General features: G+C 37.1%; 1 protein-coding gene across 1 annotated transcript in view; it reads right to left on the reverse strand.

Annotated features, from left to right (window-relative positions):
• The window catches only part of LOC149265410 (protein kinase STUNTED-like), an 82,727-nt gene that overhangs the window by 59,363 nt on the left and 951 nt on the right, over positions 1–22,413 (reverse strand). The gene's annotated exons all lie outside the window — the stretch shown is intronic.

The raw sequence follows: 22,413 nt of genomic DNA on the forward strand, positions 1-22,413 counted from the left end.
CTCATGAAAGTAGCTGGAGCATTTGTAAGACCGAAAGGCATATCAAGCCACTCAAATTGTCCTTGTTTGGTTCTAAATGTGGTTTTCCAAATGTCTTCTTCAGCTATCCTAACTTGATGATAACCACTTCGTAAGTCTAACTTAGTGAAATACTCTTCATACCTCAACTGATCAAGAAAATCATCAATTCTTGGGAGTGCATAATGATTATTTACCATGATTTTGTTCAATGCATGGAAACCCACACACATGTGCCAAGTTCCATCCTTCTTTGGCACCAAGACAATGGGTGAACCACATGGCGAAGTAGATGTGCATATGATACCTTTGCTCAACAATTCTTGAATTTTATTTTTGATTTCCATTCTCTCCATAATCGACATGCAATACATGTCAATGTTTGGAAGTGGAACGTCATGTTGCAACTGAATCTCATGCTGAGTTCCCCTCTTGGGAGGTAACCCCTTTGGTTCCTTAAACATCTCGCCATGCTTGCTTACCACATCAAACAAATCAGATTTCAATTTATGATCACACCTTCAAAAGATTCATAATAAATATAATTCTTTTTCTTGATCACAAGAAGCACAAAATGTTTACTTGCATTTACTAGTCTTTTCATTTGCCCTGCATTAACAAAAGAAATGTTCAGCTTTTCGTGATGCGCTCTCATAATGTACTCCACCCATTCTTGAGAAATATGTATTTCTTGTCATGGTGATAAAATAGTTCTTTCCTATCATACAAATAAGGACTACCCAAAATGATTCCTGAGATGTCAAGTGGAACCACATCTAACTCAACTTCATCAATGAACTTTTCAGTAATGGCGAACTTGAATAAACAATTCTTTGCAACCTGTAAGTTTGCATTGTTAACTATCCAACCCAATGGATATGGCTTATGATGAGGTAAAGTTTCAAGGTTTAGTTTCTTAACCAAGTCTTTTGAAATCAAGTTTGATTGTGACTCACTATCAAATAATGCATCAATATTTATATGATTTTAAATCACTCTTACATGAAACAACTCTATTCTTGATTCTTCATTTCGAGTGTTGTTTTGACTATGTGAGGAACTAGTGCTTGCAATAGTTTCTTTTCCTTTTGTAACCATGGTTTAAATCTTGGTCTCATCACCAGAGACTGAACCAAGGTCATGTTGTGTGGTAGCGGTCATCTTTTGTTTTCCCTTATTTTTTTGTTTCTTAGGCCTTAATTCGGGATGTAATTTCCAACAGTGGGCTTCACCATGCCCCTCTTTGGAATAATGTTTGCATGTGATTTTTTCCCCTTCTTTCATCACACTTGCATTCTTCTTTCCCTTCCATTTTCCACCCTTGTCTTTCTATTTACCCTTGAATGGCTTCCTCTTACTACCCTCTTCTTGAATGTTCTTTCCTCTAGATTCAAGGTGCATGGCTTGCACACATACCTCATCTAAATTGTTTGGATTGAACATAAGGATAGTATGTTTCAAATAGGAATGTAAACCCCCAATATATTTCAGCAGTGTATCCTGGGAATTCAGATTCACTCCTAACAAAAAATCCATTTTCCTAAACTCATGTGTATAATCTTGAATTGTTTGGCCTTTGAGTTGCCTAAAATTATTCCAACTCATAATGGTTTTTTGCATATAGGGTAAAGGATAAAACTATCTTTTAAATACAGAAACAAATTCAACCCAAGTAATGGATATCTTACTGTGGATTCACATTTCCTCTTGAGTCTTTGCTTCCCACCAGACTAATGATGCTCCTTCTACCCTCAATGAAGCCAACTAGATTTTTATGTTGTCTTCTTGAAGGTTCTAAATTATGCAGTATGCCTCCAACTATCGAATCCATTTTTTCAACTTTTTTGCATTCACCTCTCCATTGTACATGGGAAGTTTGAATTTTATGTCCAATTTAAGTAAGGGAGTCTTTCCTTTTGGGGTGTTTGAATGAGTATGGGTAGTTTTAGTAGTGGTAGTAGAAGATGATGTTGTGTGAGATGATGAAGATGATGAGGATGGGGGAGATAGAGGTGGATTTCCACCATTCCCTTTTGAATCCTTCTTCTCATATTTTTTATCCTCTGAGCTTCCTTCTCCATGTGGAGGTTTCAAACTCTCTCCAACCATTCTAGTGTTCCTCTCTTCATAGAAGACTTTAACTATATTAGTTAAAGTGAAGAAATATTTCTTGAATTATTCCTCTTCTGAAGAAGGACCTTAAGCCTCTCTTTATCTAGACATAATGGATGTGGTTTCAGGCTCAGAAATTGGTACTGCTTGTACCTCTTCAATCTCAGTTGAAGGCAAAACTTGAGGAGTTTCAAGTGCAGTTGGAATTGGAACTTTGGGTGGTGGAGAGTGTGGCCTTGTGGCTCTCCTTCTTCTGGGCATTACCTCGGGAGTTGCAACCAATAGGTTCCCTTCTCCTTTTTGCAACTTTAACCTTGTAAGAATCACAATTTTGCAACCATCAAAACCCTAATTGCACAAACTCAAGCAATCAAGAAATTCAACCTTTCCTTTGATACCAACTTGATCTATTTTTGAATGATTATTTTTTGTTGTGCTAATATCAATTATAGATATCTAAACATGTGCTTGCTTATTGCTTCTTGTGCTGGGGTTTCCTTAGTGGTTTGTGCATGTAAACAGGTAAATTTACTTAAGTTTAAAATGACATTCATGAGAAAAATAGCTTCAAAAAAAATATTGAATAAAATACATTCAAAGTATATCAAACCATTGAAGGGACACTTTAATACAGTGTTTTGATGAAGGATTTCACCCCTCCTGGGCTATATCTCCTTGGTCCAGCTTCCATGGCTTGGGCCCCTATATTAGCTCAATATGGAAAAATGTTGTTTTAAAGATCTCTATGGATCTTGATACCTACACCAATGTGTTCATAATGTCCAAATTAGCCAAGAACACCTCTTCCTGAGCTCAATTTGGTCAAAAATTGCCTTCTCCGTGACTCAGTCAGTCTTTTCCTAGAAAAGTTCCGATAAATATGGAATGACTCCAATTAGCACGCTAAATATGGAGGCATGCCCGAAATTTGGGGCACTACCAAAACCTCTGTCATTTTAAACTGTATCTAATTAGTGTTAATGTCGAGTTTAATTTATGGTTTAGTGCTAATCACACAGATTAGGTTAACCGTAACCTTAACTACCGTTGGAACTAGACACATGCTAATTGTTTTGGAGTTCACCGAAACCATCAAATAAACTGTAACATTAACTACATCGTGGTGTTCAAATGTGGAGTTAATGTTGCATTAACTCCTAGAGCCGGAGCCATTGGAGTGGTTGACCGTTTGGGTTTATAACAATTGCGTTCACATGGGTAACAACAAATGTTAGCATTTTTGGAATTGTCTGCCGGAGTTAACTGTAACTGTGACTACGTGGTTTATGTTGTTGTGATCACATGTTGAGGGCTGGCCTATGGGCTGGCCCTCCTAACCACTCACTCTAACATTTCCAAACTTTAAATGGATGTGGAAAGCATATGGGGTAAGAACCACGATGATAGCAGAGTTGGTTAGGACTTGTGGATGGTATGCCTGAGGTCCCGGGTTCGACCCGACCTCCAACTAAAAATTTTCTCCACTGTGTTGAAGCCTACCTAGGTTGTTGGGAAGTGCCATGTGGAAAACTTCGAGCTTTCCACGTGGCATTCTTCCATTGGTCCAAAAATAAACCAATCATATTGTGCCAACACACCACCTGTATAACCCAACCAAACAATGCCACTTATCTTTCTGTGATCTGTCGTTGACCATCATTGACCATGCCTAGTCACTTGCCACGTCAGTGGTACAGAATGTTGACCTATTATCTCATTCAACTTTCCAATTAGTAAAGCCAATGATGAAGATTGTTAAGAAATGAGTAGAAACTCAGAAGAATAGGTACTATTCTAATTAATGGGCCTCTATATTCCATTGAAGTGGAAGTTTATTTTTATATCTTTGTATGTTAATAATCCTAAGGAAATCACATCAAATATGTGAAGTATTTGTCGTATTGTGTTATAAATTTGTTTCCCAATTTATAAAGATGAAAAATTTAGTCCTAACCATGATGGGGATACTAACCTCCAATTCCTTCGACTCTTTTCTAAAAAACATTACTGGTCATTGTGGAAACTAAAGTACTAGTTGTAGGGGATATTTGATATTTTCCCAATATTTCTAGAGCACTAAGGCACAGACATGTGTTTGTTGGAAAAGGATGGAATGATCCTCATAGAGAAATCCAATCAACATTGTTATAGGATAGTTTGTCACACCTTTCTTTGAGATGCAATATTGGCCTATTTATTACCCTTTTTACTTATGTCAAACTTGAATTTCTATGAAAAGTCATTGAAAAATACTTTCTAAAATTCATATGCACTTATTCCTCTGGAATCATGCATATGTCTAAAATTATCATCAAAGAAAGTTGCTTATATTCACAACTCCTCTAAACAAACTTGCATATGCCTACAAAATGAAAAAAAAAATGCGCATGCATTTTTTCTCATGGTTTATGGTTAAACCGGAAGCCACTTGCTACAACTCGTGCCTTAATCACCCCAACCATTTTTTTGTGATATAAAAGGATTCCTTTGGGATGATAAAAACCATTGGTTTCTATAATATCCCATCTATAGACAAATTCCTTATGATATGAGTCCATCTCTCTATGCTTATAAGCCATTTCCCTTGGGAAACCTTAGCTTCCTAGTCTTCCTCATATCTCCCCTATATTGTGATCAATCCTTCATCACTCTTTAATGCACAAGACTAGAACAAGAGACCTTATTTTTCCCAAGTAGGGTGAATTTGGAGGGAAATTCCATGTAGTTTGTGCATCCAATAACAGGTACATGTGTTTGTACCATTGCTACTTATAGATAATAGAGAAACGCATCTTCTTGTTCCTATTACATTGTTATATGTGGTTAATTTCCATTTTATGCATTAATATTTGATTGAAATAACATTATGAATACATTTATACTTTGATTATTCTTCATTTGGTTATTTTCCACCTATGTTGGTTGTAAACCTGAAGATCAAGGGCGGTGGAAGAAGAAAAGGAAAAAGGATGTACTAAAAACATCAAAGCTCCTATGTATTCTATTTAGTAGTTTATTGTCAATTTCATTTTTTGCATGTGTTTTTGGGTTTTTTTCCTGATGTTCTATTGTTTTCTCTACTAAGGTTCTAAACCCTAACATTAAGGGAAGATTTCCCTCAATGGAAATGGTGACTCCATTGGGAAGAAACTTCTTATAGTTTCTCTCGTAGGGTTGTTTGACACTCTTAGGGTTTTGCTCAAGTTTTCTTTTTTATTTATAAATCATTTGTATTTTTATTTAGCCTCTAACATAACCTAATATTTCATAACTAGGATTTCTCTTTTTATTTTTTTCCTTTTACAATAGGTATAGGCTACTTCTTTTGGAAACATCCATGTATGTAAATGTGTTGTTTCAATAAAAGTTGTGTATTCATGCACTTTACTTGAGAAGCAGTCATGTATCCCTCCTAAAGGTGAAGAAATTTTTCACTTTCTTGTCTATTCAATGGTTTCCAGAGAAATTATTGATTTTGGTTGAGTCTTTTTCTATGTGAATTTATTACTTTCTATTCTATAAAGTCAAATTTTGGATCTTTTTCCTTTGTGTTTACAAGTTGTTTTGATATCAACCTAGGGTTTGGGCTTCTATTTACCCTTAAGGTTTTGTTTCTTTCATTAGGTTTCTTGATTGGCTATTGCTAGATTTGGTTGTGTTTCTAGCCAAATATACCTTTGGTTTTAGTTGATTGATCTCTCGGTGATACTTTATACCTTTTCCCTTGTTTATTGGTTGTTTATTTACCCTGTACTTTTAAATTTTTCTTTGTTCTTGTTTTGACTAAAACTTAAAAAATAAAAATCTTACTTTTTTATTGTTCGTAGTTTCCTTTTCACTTTTAGTTCATTAAATTTCAATTGAATAAATTAAAAAGAGAAATTTATTGAGCATTTTCATGCCATTACATTGAAAAACAATTAGAGATTTTGTAATTCTTGTTGAGCATTTTAGGTTCCTTTGGTTTACAAGTATTTTGCACTCTTGGCATTTGATTTGAATTAATCATTGACTTTTTCTCAATATCCTTTTCATTTGCAAATAAAATTGTACTTCTTGCAGCTTGGTTGAACTTATTTCATGTGCTTGCATTTATTGCACTATTATTGCAGTTGTTGCATATTTATTGCAATTCTTGCATTGTATTGCACTTGTTGCATCCCCATCCCTTTTTAGTTACATTTAGGGAAAGTTGATTTTTATGGTATTATGAATCATACTTTTAGTTTATTGATCATGATTGTTTAAAAATGTTCTTTTTTTTTTCATCAAAAGTTACAGAAAAAGAAAAACTCTTATTGTAGGTTGTGAAGCTTGCATTGTAGTTTGAAAAACTTGCATTCTAGTTTTTAAAAATTACATTGTAATTTGAAAAACTTGCATTGTATTTTGTAGAATTTACATTTATTGAATACAATCAAGATTTCCATTGAATAAATAGAACTAATGCCTGCATATAGCTAGTATTTTCTTACTTTTATTTCTTATGTTGAGTCTAAAGCGCCACTAGTTATATTTCATTTACCCTTGAGTAGTAATTGTCAAATAAAAGCAACACATAATTAAAATATATTATACCTTTTTATTTTTCTTAGAAAACCAATTGGTATAGGTTTAATTAGGGCCTTGGAATAGGTGTGTAGAGTTAACTCTCCAATACCACTCGAACCAAACATAGAATTTGATTTACTAGTGCAAAGTCTAGTGTTGTATAGGTTGCCAATGATGCTCTGTAACATAGGACTTACATACTAGGTTGTGTGAGGATAAGGAAAGAGAGATACCCCCTATCCTACTTGTATGAAAGCCTACCCATGACTATCCCTCTTGGATCTAATTATGAGTTGGAAAATTAGTTATCTTTCCTAGGTACCACCTAGGTGATTGCATGGGGAAACACTTTTGGTACTTGAGGCAAACATTGTATCACTGCTATAGTGCTCCTAAAGGGCTCCTCGCAAAAAAAATGTATTTAGTACTTACACCAATAAAGGCTATATCAATAGGGAATCATAATTGCCTCTCATATATTTTCTAGTAGGACTTGGACCCTGATCATCCCAAGATTTCCTCCAGAAGACCCTATATCCACTCTTTTATATTTTGGTGTCCCATACTAATCACCTAGAGTGGAAATATCAAAGAGTTGTTTGCTTGGTTGCTGCTCTAGGAATTTTTGGTTTATTTTTATGTGCTCTTGTCTTTCCTTAAGATATTTTAGCCTTTATGATTTTACATTTCCAAGGTGGCTAATATATCAAATCATGGATAAAGAAGGATTCACATACTTTCTCTTGAAATTGTGGATCCGTCACCTTAGAGGCATAGGCTATGTAATATTTTATCATTGAAACCAATTAGACTTGATACATAGGAAATGAACCCTCCTTTGGAGGGATAACCATTAGAATAGGAACTTGAAACTAAAGGGTTTCTTTGTGATATTAGAAGTTGTGTCCCTATCTAAACTCTATTTGCATTATATTCATAGGATATTATAAATCAGGTTTAGGTCAAATATATCCCATATACTTCTAGTTTCAATGTTAATCCCCTACTTGGGGATGATCAGTTGGTTGTATCCTTTGTTGAAGCTTCAATTCAGGATTCTCCTATGTTCTCTCCTACTTTCATGATGTCCAATGTAATTATCACTAGTACTACCACTGAAACTAGGGGTACCCACTATTATATACCATTTTGTCACATCTAGTCAATATGCCTAAAAACTGGATCAATCAACATCCATGAACACCTTGTCATCATCCCTACATAAATCGCTAAGCATGACTCTCTCAAATCCCTGAGTTTTTGACCTTGACTACTTCATTCTAGTTCGTTTAAGGCCCAGTGCACCCTGTCCCTTTATGGACCTATGTTCAGGATCATGTTGCTCAGTTCTGCACCTGCTCTTATCAGAGAATGTTTGCCCTTGGAGAGGGTGCAATGATTCTAGAAATTCAGGAAAACTAAAAAGAATCTTGAAGATTCCTCTTCCAGAAGCTTTCGAGAGTTGTTACAACCATTTACCTTGGATAAGAACTTTGAATCCTATCTCCCCTATCTTGGAGTTTTCACCTCTTATCCCTTGAGCTCATCCTCCCATCAAGAGTGGATCTCAAGCCTAGATTGGTAAATGGATATTAATTCGTAAAATACCATCCTATTTTATATATTTACTGCCATACACAAGCTAGAGGTTCCATTTTTAGAGATCATACCCTTATGTCGTTTCTTTGATCATAAGAGAGTTAGCATTCATATGCGTTTGGGTGGCTTTGAGGTGTACATTATGGCAAGGAAGGACAAGTCAACTTGGGAGGATCTCTACAAGATCAGCTTCCATTTTTTGTTGTAAACTCTCGCTCCCTTTCATATTAATACAAAGAGTATATTTATTTCCTACATGTGTTATGTTATGATTATGTACATGTATTTTAATGCTATGTTGATCCATTGAACAAAATTATTGGATAATGCTACATAGATGTCGTAGATATTTGGCTTGTGGTGTTTGTTTATGTAGATTCTAATTATAGTGATTAGAGATACAGTTGGATCACAAGTAAGCATCTTTCCATTCTCCAATTCTTCTAAGAAAAACTTTATAGTCTTTGATTAGTGTTTTTCTAGACCAAGCCACTAGGTCTAGGGAAGATACTTATGTCTGCAGTCATAGATTTCATATAAAAAATTGGTGACTTTATTAGGGATCAATTCATTCCCTTAGTGGTTTCCTTCACTTTTTCCCTTGTTACACCTCTTGAACAGACCTCTGGTGTATCACTCAACTTGAATTAACAGTAAGAAGACCTGTCATTGAACTAAATTTGATTTTTGTGTCAGAAAAATCGTTTTTCCTTTATCAGTGCACCCCCTGGTTTGCTGAAAGATCGTTGCAAAGCACCCTGGCCTTCTTTATATCTGTGTTGCAAAGCACTGCTAGCCTCTTTCCACCTACACTGACTCCTATTTCATACAAAAAATCATTTTTTTGTGTTTTTTCTCTCTAATTGACATGATTCCAGTTGGTTTTCCTTGTCTCCCTAAGTATGTTTATCCCTCTCATAATCCTTCATCTTGTTTGTTTTTGGTTTAGAGTGCCTTCCATAAGAATTTGTTTATGTTTTACTTTCTTCTTGTCATTAGGTCATTAGCAAACTGATTTCTTGATCATTGGATTGCTTGGATGAATTGGTGTTTCAGTCATTGTTCTAAAAATAATTTTTTATTAGTGATTAGGAAAATATCTTAGTTTTCATCAGAAAATTAAGTGGAACTGAAAAGAAAAATCTTATGCATCATGCATTAGATCTAGGGTTTTGTGAGTGAAAATTTTAGTTAGAAACAATTTCATTAGGGGAATTTCTTAACAATATTGTTTGTTGCATCTTGTATGTTGCATATTCTTTGTTCTCTTCCCTCCCATATATATATTTTCATTGAAATGAAAAGTTTCATTTTATCATGCTAGTTTTCATTTTAGGATATTCAGGTGAAATTCATGGTGAGCCTTGAAAACCGAAACTTAAATCAAGATAAACTTTAAAATTTACTGAATCAACCTAAGGAGAATTTGTAACATTAATGAAAACATATATAGGTCTAGGCTAGAGACGTGTTTTAGCATCTATAAACATAGGAGTTGTCATTTTTTCCAGCGTTGTATTCCAGGGGTGGAATCTTGTTCCATGTACGTAAGTGTATCGGACCATTCTCCAAGTACCTCCGGGTATATTGGATGGCACTCCACGCATGAAAAGTATATATGAACTCTCTCATCACATGGTTATGTATTAGACAACACTAACACGAACTGCACTTCCACGTACCATTGAGTATATTTTGGAATTCCACCATAGGTTAATATCCTCACCATAGGTAACCGAGTCAGTTGCCTTGAACATTGTGATACACCGAACACAAAATTTGGGGAGATTGCTTGCCCATATCTAAATCCTTGGTTTTCCAAGGTTGTATATTATAGTTCATTGTTGCTTGGTAAACATTTATGCCTATATTACCTCTTTGATTTATTTTTTATGTTATTTTTTAAAATTTATTAATCCAACGTGGAAGAACGTGAGCCTTTACCCCATCATTCGCATAGAATGAAAAATAAGCCTCCTCTTCCACGAGCAACAACTCCTGACTATCGTCATAAGCATAAGAAAATGTAGACTACTGAATGTAGTACTTCAAGGGCTATTACTTCTTGTCCTTCATCTAAGATATATCTAGTAGAATCATCTTTTCTTGTAAGTACATAGCTTTATATTTCCCCTCCATTGGCTAGTGAATCTGACACAATTGAAACTGAAACACCTTAAATATATTTACCTAAGGTTATTGAACCCGGCTTTCCTGAGTCAGATATAGCTAAACCTAAGGTTATACAGCTTGAGGTACCTTAGCCATCTACATATATCACTTCAAGACCTTCTCATTCTCTTCCACTACCTCAGACACGACCATAAACTTTATATCTTGGACCTAACAGTGAACCCCTTCCACCTGGTCTTGTAAGTATCGAAGAGATTCCATAGGAAGAGCCTCAACCCTCCTCTCCCATTCGAGTAGGGACTCATTTTTATCAATCTCATCCTTTTCCGTCTCGTCATACTCCTTTTCATTCTCCTTTATCTGATTCTTCTCCTTTCAACTCACCTTTAAGTTTCCTTTGGAAATTGTCTTTGGGATTAACCATGACTAGGTCTGCCTTGGTTTCCCAGCATGCATTTGCTACCATGGTTGAGAAAACCCAAGTTGCAACCTAATCCATTTTTGTAATGACACGAGAGGCACATTTGTGTGGTGGCTCGTTTATCCCACCTGGTTACCAATCCTTGTTTGGTACCTTCTCTGGTGCAACATCTAGTCCATGGACCTCTCCCATGAAATCTACATCTGGAATGTCGTTTGGCACTCTATTAATGAGTGCTACATATTTTTCTCCTCTTTCTTCATCTACACCTATAGTTTAGAAGCATAATAACCCTTATTTTAGTGGACATGGTTATTTATAACATCCCAATCCATCTCCTATTAGGAACCCTCCTCTTGGGGGGGCAGTTGCCTTTGTATTACCCTCCTCTTTCGATTGGGGGGAAACATATTGTAGGTTTATTTCCATCTCCTCTAATTAGTGATAATCCTCAAAATAGTCCTCCTTATTCAAGAATGGATGTTAATTTTTTCAAACCTACTTTTGCTATTCAACCTATTTCAATTGTGGCTTCATCTTTAGCCTCTCAACCTGTTCCATCTACCCCTCATATTTATGTTCAACAACCCATGTATCAACATGTTCAAACTCAAATGAATGTGAGCCAACATTTTTAGGTTTTACCTTTAACTCAACCCATTCCACTAGTATATGGTGCATCTCAATCCATATATACCCAACCTCTTCAAGGCAACTTACAATCGCAACAGTTTGGGCAAGCCATTCCTCAATCTCAGCTAGGTCAGAATGTGTATGGTATGACATAGACACAACCACAACCAAATCCACCTTACATTGGGATGATGCAAAATCCCATAGAGAAACCATATCCACCATATCAAGGTATCCTTCATATACGCTGCGATCAGCAAGTCCAAAGTCGATCGTTTCAACCTTTGCAAGGTCATCTTGGAATTAGACATCAGGGTTATGTGTCTACTAGATATCAAAATCCTCTGTATCCTGGGGCATAGATACATTTTTCTTAGGATATCCCTTCTTATCCAGGATATCCTCCACCAGGCTCACCAATGATCCCAATGATCATTCTCCTTGGTGGTCGGTTATTCCTACCAAGTTTCCTTCTGATATTCCTAAATTCAATGGAAATCCCGGAGAAGACCCATCCATACACATAATGACTTATCATTTATGGTGTTATTCAAACTCTCTAAATGATGATTTTGTTTGTTTGCATATTTTCTAGCGTACATTCACTAGTACAGAAGCTAAATGGTACATAGAATTACCTTGAGCTTCGTTTCATAACTTTAGCACCTTTCTTACTACATTACTAACACATTTCCAGTTACCCATCACATATGAGACTAGAGCCAAACTCTTAATCAATTTCAAACAAAATAAGGCTACTCACATCTATAATCATATTCATGAGTGGCATCGTTGTTATAATTTGGTTAAGACTTTTGTTCCTGACCAATTTTTAGTTGAATGGTTCTTTAATTCTCTATTTCCATCTATCAAAAAAGATGTAGCCAAAGGTGGAGTCATAACTGAAGAAAAGGTTTTCGCTCATGCCCAATACTTGGGTCTCATTTATACCCAATCTAGCACACTATATGATAAGATACCAGATGCTCTACGAACTACCTACATTGTTTCTCAAACTCCTGTTAAAGAATCACATTTTTTTATGGTGTGATTGGTTCAAGCATCCAGCAGCCGATGAGTAAACCATATAGTTCAACACTTTTTGTCACTACTCAAAACCCTCCTTCCACTCCTGTGGCTTCTACTTCCGAGATCAATGTCGTTCAAGCATCTAAAGGAAAATATATGCAATTAGGAAGTAAGAAGAAAGGAAAATGCAAGAGGAATAAAGAAAATGCTCCATAGGATAAACAAAACAATTATTCTCTTGAAGATAAGAGGAAATATCGTTACCCATTTCTAATCTGTAATGAGGAGCATTTCACTTGTGATTTTCCATAATGGGATGAGGTGAATCAATTCCTTAAATCGTCCCTTACACCCGTTGTGTTTACAGACCCATTTTCAAATCAAGAGACCAATTTGGTTGCTCGGGACCCTACTTCCTCTAACTTGGTTTTAATTCTTTCCTCAACTAAGCCTAAGAACAATATTTTGGTGGCTACCCAAAGTAAGGACTACGGTAATGTGAATCCTTTAAATAGTAAGGCTACTAATCAAACTACTAATTCGACCGCATTGTTATAGACATATTTGGCCACTATAACCCCAATCACATATGTCCATAAAACAAGGGATTCTAAACCCCTAAAATTTTTGTTTCACACCCTAAAGGAACAAGGTCAGCTGATTACATCATCTCCCAGAAGTTATCCATGAAAAACTACTCAGAACTGGTCAAAACTGGACCATACAGACTGCTCCATGCATAGGGTACGATGCATCTCACCTATTACACAAAGGGGGTGCAATGCATACTGGAAAGCCCTTCTGTAGGGTGCAATGAGCGAGAGTAGACAAATGGCAGAAGCAGTTTTCTATGTGGAAACTCAAAGAATCTTCTAGAAACTGCTCATTTGACACTTGCCTCTCTGAATTCACCCAGGGATGAGTAAGAGACCATGAAATCTCCAAGTGAAACCAAGAACTATCATTGAAATGACACTAATCAAAATCCCAAAAGCTGACTCTCTCTCATATAAACATCTATATATGGATCCCTCATCCCAGAGATCCAAAAGGATGGAATTTTGTAATTTGCAAGGAAGTGTTGTTGGTTTCTCTTTGAAGACATTGTTGGGTGATCTTGCTTTTTATGAGGTGAAGAGGGCTTTCATGCTGGGAGGATGATGCTAGATCAGACAACCTGGTTGTAATCCTCTCTTCTACTAGTTCTATCAATAAAGCTATTTTAGTTTTCCTCCATATGCCTGTATATCTCTGAATCTTGTATTTGTATATGCATTTATATGGTTAATGTACATCTGATCCTACATTGTTTATGGTTATAGATCTCTATCCTTTGATGGTATTTTGCTGCTTTGACTCTACAGGTGTTCTTTGAAGTAGGACAAGTGAGAAATGAGTGGTGAAAGCTCTATCAAGGGAGAGAGGAAACGAGCAGGGAGACTAGTGAAAAACTGTGGTTGGTACTCTCTGCTTCTCTCTCATCTATCTCTCATAAAGGAAAACACAAGTGACTTTAGTTTGTTTGTTTCTAAGATAGCTACCCGTCTTAGTGGGACTAGCAACTTTGAATGGACACTAGTTTTCCCAATAACAAAATGGTGACTCCATTGGGGAGCGAATAGTTTGTTTGTTTGTTACTATTGTTTTCTTTATAAACCACAGACGGAGCCTGAAGTCAAGCCAGTTAGCCTTCGAATTGCTTTTGTTATGCAACTACAAAGTAGATCAATGTTGCTTCAATCAACCTCTGGGTTCGTTTATGAACTGAACATCTAGCTTGCAAACATCCTAATTTCCCTAGTGGTAGCTCAAATAACCTCATTAGATCAGTCCCTATACTTTCTGTTTACTAACAATCATTAGCTCATCCTAAACCCCTAACTTAGCTGCAAACTGTGAGTGAAAACCAAGCTCAGTCTCATCCCTAGACCATCACACTGTCTCTTCTTGGAAATCTGGATGCATCGCACCTCTTGTGTGTTTCAGGTGAGATGCATCCCTGTTTCCCTGTGTTACAAGTGCGATGATTGAATGAGACTGTTTCTACCTCTACATTTTGGTTTTTTCTTCATTGTCTTCAGCTTTATTCAGTATTTTTACTGTCTATGATCAGTATATCTCTGTTGAAACCATCTTCCTTTGCATTATTCAGCCTCCATTAGAAGGAATTGTGAATGTTTTTTATGTATTTTTCATCATTTACAGTTCTCCTTTGCAAATAGTAGCTTAATCGAACTGTCGTCTTTTGATTTGAAAGTGTCGCAAGTGTCGTTTTTAGTCAAGAAAAAGAGTGTCGCAATGCATTCCTCTTTTATATAGTCGATTACACTTTTGCTATTGTATTTGATTTGAAATAATAGTATTTCAAGTGTCAAAAGCAATTTTAAATTTGAAATTGCAAAGTGTCGTCTTGGCCTTACTTTCGTTTTTTGAAAATAAAAGTGTTAGTATTGTCACTTTGAAAGAAGATAGCTCAGATCTATACTTAGATTTATTTTATCATTCTCACATTAAGGAAACTAAAAAACAATACATGCATGTGCATTTACATTAAGACTGCATGCTAAAGTTGATTTAGGAAAAGTGCATCTAGTGTGTGCTCTCTGCTCTATGTTGAAAGAATTTCATTTCTCTTTCCTTAGTAGCTAGGATTTTCATTGCAATAAGAAAGTAAACGACTATTTATCATCTTAGATTGCATATTTAGGAATTGTATATCTACATCACGTGGTGAACCTTAAAGGTAAACTTCTTAAGAAAGATCAATTGTAAAATAAACCTCAATGAACATAAAAACTCTTTGGAACCTAACGCACAACATTTAGAAGTCTAGGCTAGAGAAATATTCTGACGTCGTAAAGCCTGGTAGCTATTGCTTTCATCATAGGTTGGGTGATTCCTCCTCTTTGAGACGACAAGTGCCAGTACAGACTTGTGCTCCCATGTGCCATCGAGTATATATTGGGAGACCACAATAGGCTACATTCTTTATCCTTAGGAAGCCGTGTCCGCCACCCTATCGATCGCAATGCACTGAACACAGCATTCGGGAAAATTGATTGCCGTACCATAAAAAGTATTCTGCAGTTTTGCGATTGGTTTGGTAATCCCTCTATCTAGATTTTCAGAGTAGTCACTTTCGTTCCTTTTCAGACTCCTTAAAAGAAAAGGTCCATCTGAGCACTTGTTACTTCAGGCTTATTAAAAATCGAAGGCGACTAGAGTCATCTTTAGCTTTTTCTCGACTCTTAAAAATTGAAAAATCAAGTTGTGTCAAAGCGTCATAAAATTTATTTTAATCGAAATAATGTCAATGTTCCCTCGTTGATCTTAGGTTGAGAAAATGGAGTCTACCAATCAAGGATTTCCCCTTGGGGGAAATCCTAGTCCCTTCTCCTCTTGGGGAGATGTTGGTGCTCCACACATGGCCACATTGTCCCTTCCAGGACTCACAATTGGCCTGCCAGTATGGCTTTTCTCGACCTCTGTCATTCAAAACGCCACAATTCCTCAGCAATCCAATCAGCCACCAGATGAAGTTGCTCCTCCACCTTCTACTTCATTTGTTTCTCCCTCTCCTTCTTCCTCTTTACTTAGTGAAGCTAGTAACGCTAAAAACCAAGTAACTAAGAAGAAGAAAGGGAAGGAGAAGAAGAAGAAGAATCCAACGACAAAAGGGGGCAACCATGCATCGTCTGGAGAAAATCCACACACTGCACCTTCCAAACCTAAATCTCCATGTGTCATTTGCAAGGGAGACCACTATCATCAAGATTGTCCCTACATCCCATGGATCCAGAGAGACTGGTCTCCCCACTTGCACAATCTGGTGTCTTCAACCGCTGATGATCATGTTGAAAGCACACCATCAACTAGCAAAAATGAAGCCAACAGAAAGAAAGGAATATCTAAATTTCCTTGTAGACTGTGTGAAGGTGATCATGTCCTCCACCGTTGTCCTTTTCTAGATGAAGCTAAAAGAGTCTTGGATAACGGTCCTGCGTCACTGCAGTGACTTCCTCTTGGATACAAGAAACTCTTGCCGAGTCCATCGCTAGTTGAAAATCTGACTGGCACACCGTTTTTGTCGGTCGAAGCACATATCATTGAAGGTAAACCCTCTGAGTCCACACCGGACCAAATTCAACAGGTTGAGATGGCAGTCGATCCAATCTTGTCTTTAGAGGGTCCACCTTCAGATGATAATGTCACCAAAGAGAATGAGAACAACACCGTTCAAATTCTTTTCGTAAACATAGACTCCGATGAACATGGGTGAAATCTACCCATTCCTTTACCATAGGAAGGAAGTTCGTCAGAGGTTTATCCGGCCATTTATTCGGTCCCACCTCCAAGCAATCTAGTCGTTTCCTTCGATTGGAATCTACTAGGCAGACCCCACCTACCATCTAATGTACCATTCCGAATCATAGTACAAGCTTACAAAATGATCATGGTTGGTACTATCGTAAATGAAGGGGCTTTTGTGAGTATCCTTTCCTCAACTTCTTGGAAAGCGCTTGGTTCACCATCGCTTCTACCTGAGATTCAAAACCTGACAGGCTTCAACAAAAGAACCCATCGACCGTTAGGGATCCTTCCAAATTTGCCTATAACTTTGAGAAGGAAAATAGTTCATCTAAACGTGATGGTAGTCCAAGGACCTCTAGATTACAATCTACTCCTTGGGCGTGACTACATTTATAGCATGGGAGCTATCTTTTCCTCACTCTTTTGAGTGATGTGTTTTCCACATGAAGGCAGATTGGTCCAGCTTGTAGACCAGCTTTCGTTCCCTGGTTCAAACATAGCTATTAGTCAAATGCCATCCCTAACTAGTCTTTTAGCACAAGGAATTTCTCATCAATCTCCAATCCATCCACCTAATGATCACAAGTGATTCGGTGATTGTGAATGAAATCCAGGAGGCATGCGCCCTGGTCTACTTCGATAGGAAAACCCTAGATATAAGGTAGGTTTCCGCATAGGAATATGACTAGTTTGACAATCATGTCCATTCAGGAAAATGGATCAGGCTGGAAAAAGATTCCCTTGTCAAAGGTTATGTGATTGGCACTGACAATAGTCACCTTTGTCCATTTTGATGGACATTGTCAAGGAAGTGTTTTGTCTGCGACACGGATGGAACAATCTTGCTAATGCAAGAACTTCCATATGGTGACCTGGAAACTCTACTTTATACTTGGGGGCATGCAAACCTTTTTGAATGCAAGTGAAAAGTGACCATTTATTTTCTTAGATTGTAGACTCTTAACCCTTTAAACTCATAGGTTGGTCATTCCTAGCTTGCATAATGAAAGGCTCAGGAGAAAAGTTTCGAATGGGGCAAGCCCCCTAAAAAATGAACCTATCAATGAGACATCCTTATTATACGACTGGCACGAGCAGTTTTACGCAAAGTTCAAGCTCGTTAAAAAATAAACCTAGCCATGAGCAGTTTTACATGAAGTTGAAGCTCGTTAAAAAATAAACCTAGCAATGAGCAAATGTTCCCCCAAAGTTTAAGCTTATTAAAAAATCAACCCACCTTCAGTAAATAATCTTTGCGATCACACAATTATCAGCTTTTGAACCTTGGTCGTGCTCTTACCATCACCTCCACTCTTTTTTAACCGATCATACGCCTCCATTTGATTGTTTACCCTTTTGAGGAACAGTTGCGATGAGTGATTCTAGTAGCCACCTTCTTTACACTGCCATGATTGAAAAGTTCCAAACCTTACCTAGAACCAGTTGCAATCCAAAAAACATCACTTGTTCCTCAAAAAACTAGTCTCCTTTAAGCTCTTTTCATATGACTCATAAAATATGAAAATATTGCCGAGCAATTGGCCTCTCCAGCTCGTTAAAGCAACTGGAAGTGCCATCCCTCCTCTAGATTTTAATCTTTTTGGACCTAAGGGATCATTACACAAAAAGATCGAGCGCTTGTCTTGTTCGGCTCGTTAAAACTATAAAAAAGTCATCCCTTTCATATTATTTTATACTTTTTTGGACTTAAGGGATTACATTACAAAAAAGGACTACCGGAGTTGCCTTTACGTCCCTTTTAGACTCTCTAAAATTGAAAAGGACCAAGTTATCATTATCGTTAAACTCGTTAAAACAATAGTGACAAACTTGTCCACGCAGACAAGAGCGAGTTTCGCTGTCGCTAGGCTCGTTAAAACATAGTGACAGGGTTGCCCGAAGGGAAAATTATAGAAAAAGCATATGTTATCCTCCTTAAGCTTGACAAAAATAAAGAGGTACTGGTCAGCAATGACTAGGGAAAAAGGGGAAGAAAACTTGAATAGCTTCATTGGTAGCAAGTCACTCTTGAACATGACACTTTCACTTCATCACCATGATTGAGTCAGGTTGGGTTATTCCATTCACCGGTCATATCACCATTAGTCTTTCATACCATCCACCTTGGGGTTAATGCTACCAATCCATTTCAGTGTTGCTGGTCTGTTCAAGAGAAGTCACTCAGAGAATTCACCAACCTAGCTAACGCCTCATCCACTGCAATACCTTCACTCTCCATTTTTCATGACCACCACCCTAAACCTTCTATCATCATATCATTTTCACCTCCACAAAATCATTTTCTCTATTCTGGGTCGTAGATGTGGGATTCATTAAGGCCCTCCTACGACGGGTCACTTCTTGTCGACATCAGCACATTATCCAAGAAGTCGACCTAGGAACAACCCTTTCATTTTTTTGAAGCTTGCATGCCTCAATGGCAAGTTTCTCACTTCCGACGACAGGTTTACATCAATGGCCTTCGAACAAAAGATTTTGCATGGTGTTTGACATCAACTCATGTATTCACACCACGTGAATTGTACTACAGTACATTGAGGGTCATTATCATTATCGGTGATTCCTCTCGTGCCTGTTAACAACTTACATCATTGGTTGGTAATCAGGCGATGTCTTTCCATGTTCGACATCAGAACATCTTTTCACATGGATCGACTTGTACTTCGGGCGAAGATTGAACGAGTTTGAAGACCCTGGATCTAGTTTCATCCATCTGGGCTACGATATATTCAGGAAAATAAAGACATCAAATGTACATCACAGTTGCACAGATAATCATCCAAACTAAAGGATGATGGCTCTACCAGAATCATCAATCCGGCACACAGACAATTGTCTGTCTTATGTACATGAATATGAATTTATAAAGATGAGCATGGGAATGCCCGCCTCAGCTAGATCATGAAAATATTGTGAAGATAATATATTGTATTGTATCTTATTACAGGTCACCTTCCAGTTCGAAAAACCTTGGATCCTCATTATAAAGCATTTCACCCGACATCAAAAGATTTATGACCTCATGCTTTAGGGGGCAACTGTTATAGACATATTTGGGCACTGCAACCCAATCACATATGTCCATAAACCAAGGGCTTCTAAACCCCTAAAAGTGTTGTTTCACACCCTAAAGGAACAAGGTCAGCTGATTACATCATCTCCTAGAAGTTCTCCATGAAAAACTACTCATAACTGGTCAAAACTGGACCATATAGACTGCTCCATGCATAGGTGCGGTGCATCTCACCTATTACACACGGGGGTGTGATGCATACTGGAAATCCCTTCTGTAGGGTGCGATGAGCGAGAGCAGATAAATGACAGAAGCAGTTTGCTAGGTGGAAAGTCAAAGAATCTTATAGAAACTGCTCATTTGACACTTGCCTCTCTGAATTCTCCTAGGGATGAGTAAGAGACCATGAAATCTCCAAGTGGAACCAAGAACTATCAGCGAAATGACACTAATAAAAATCACAGAAGCTGACTCACTCTCCTGTAAACATCTATATATGGATCCCTCATCCTAGAGATCCAAAGGGCTGGAATTTTGTAATTTGCAATGAAGTGTTGTTGTTTTCTCTTTGAAGACATTGTTGGGTGATCTTGCTTTGTATGAGGTGAAGAGGGCTTTCATGCTGGGAGGATGATGCTGGATCAGACAGCCTAGTTGTAATCCTCTCTTCTACTAGTTTTATCAATAAAGCTATTTGAGTTTTCCTCCATATGCTTGTATATCTCTAAACCTTGTATTTGTATATGCATTTATGGTTAATGTACATCTGATCCTACATTGTTTATGGTTATATATCTCTATGCTTTGATGGTATTTTGCTACTTTTACTCTACATGTGTTCTTTGAAGCAGGACAAGTGAGAAAGGAGTGGCGAAATCTCTATCAAGGGAGAGAGGAAACGAGCAAGGAGACTAGTGAAAGACTGCGGTTGGTACTCTCTGCTTCTCTCTCATCTATCTCTCATAAAGGAAAACACAAGTGACTTTAGTTTTTTTGTTTCTAAGATAGCTACCCATCTTAGTGGGACTAGCAGCTCTAAATGGACACTAGTTTTCCCGATAACATGCATCTCCACTAGAACTTACTCCAAATGTTGTACCTACTAAATTAATGATTAATCTTCCCAAGGGTGTTATCCATAAATTGACATTCAACCATTATGCAAGAGCTGCTCAAAATTATAAAATAGTTGAGGACTTGGCTCAGGGTCCATCAGCTATGTCTACTCTTGAGGTGTTACAAAATTTCCCTGCCCAAAAGAGGGCTTTGTTCTCAAAATTTAGATGTATTGATCCTTCAGATTCCAACCTAGTAGTCTTTAACCATGAGAACCATGCACCTCGACTTCCAACTCAATTAGTCTTCATGATCCAAGTTGTTGTTTATGGTAAGAATATTCATCGTTCCATTGTGGACAAATGTGCTTCAACCTATATTATGTCCATGTCTCACTGGAAGGCTATTGGTTCTCCCCAATTAAGCCAATCACCAGCCACTTTGAAAGATTTTGATGGAAGAACTTATAAACCATGTGGGATTTTGAATTCCCTACATGTATAATTAGGTGGAAATACTATATTAGTAGAAGTCGAAGTTATCGACAACCTCTATATTATAATCTTCTACTCAGTCATGCATGGATTTATTCTTTTACTCATAAAGGAGGTATCGTAGCCATTGATCAACTCACTTTATTTTCCATTGATTCATCAGTTACTAGAAGTGTCCCTCTTATGCGGGAAACCCCTCACCCATATTATCTTGTTGGAGTTAAACTCCTTAAGGATTCCTCTCTCATGGGAAAATTTTTACTTCCTCCTCCCCCACTGCCTCAAAAATCTACTTTAGTTTCCTATATTAATATGATATCTTCTTATACTACTCCATTTGATCCATGGGTAGTACAAGATTCATCTAATATTGATATTTTTGGTGTCTGTTTGCACTCAGCCTTGTTGGTCTAGATTATGAAGCCATCCATTTAGCTTGCGTGGCTCATTCTGATCTTTCCTCTTTGATTAATTGGGTTGATCATTCTTTAGATTATGGTACGTCGTCTTATTCTTTCTCTCATAAATTTTCCACCAACGAGAACATCATGGAGATCATGATGTTGGATGATACACCATGGGATCATCATCATCATCATTCCTCCTTGCTGGATTCCTTTGAAGACAATCTTATTGAGCTTTATCAACCTAATGTCATTGAGTTATCTACGAATTATGCATCTATTTACGATGTTTATTCTGAGAAGAACTTGTTGAACATTGAAGAGACTATCTATCTCAAAATTTCAATTAACCTTGGTAGTATCAAAAATATACATATCAATGAGTCTTTCTCTCGATCAAGTCAAGACTTATATAGCCCTATTCTAGGAATTCAAAGATTTTTTTGCCTGGTATCAATCCAAACATCGTTTTGCACAAAATTAAAATGTATCCTGATGCTAAACCATTGCAGCAACTCCTTTGCCCTGTTCATCGAAATAAGGTCACTGCTATCGATGTCGAAGTTGAAAAACTTCTACGAGTTGGTTTCATCTATCTCGTACCTTTAACTGACTCAT

This window comes from Pinus tabuliformis, chromosome 6, assembly GCF_031772625.1.
Source record: "Pinus tabuliformis cultivar Carrire ecotype Pingquan chromosome 6, CPIR1, whole genome shotgun sequence".
Lineage (NCBI taxonomy): Eukaryota > Viridiplantae > Streptophyta > Pinopsida > Pinales > Pinaceae > Pinus > Pinus tabuliformis.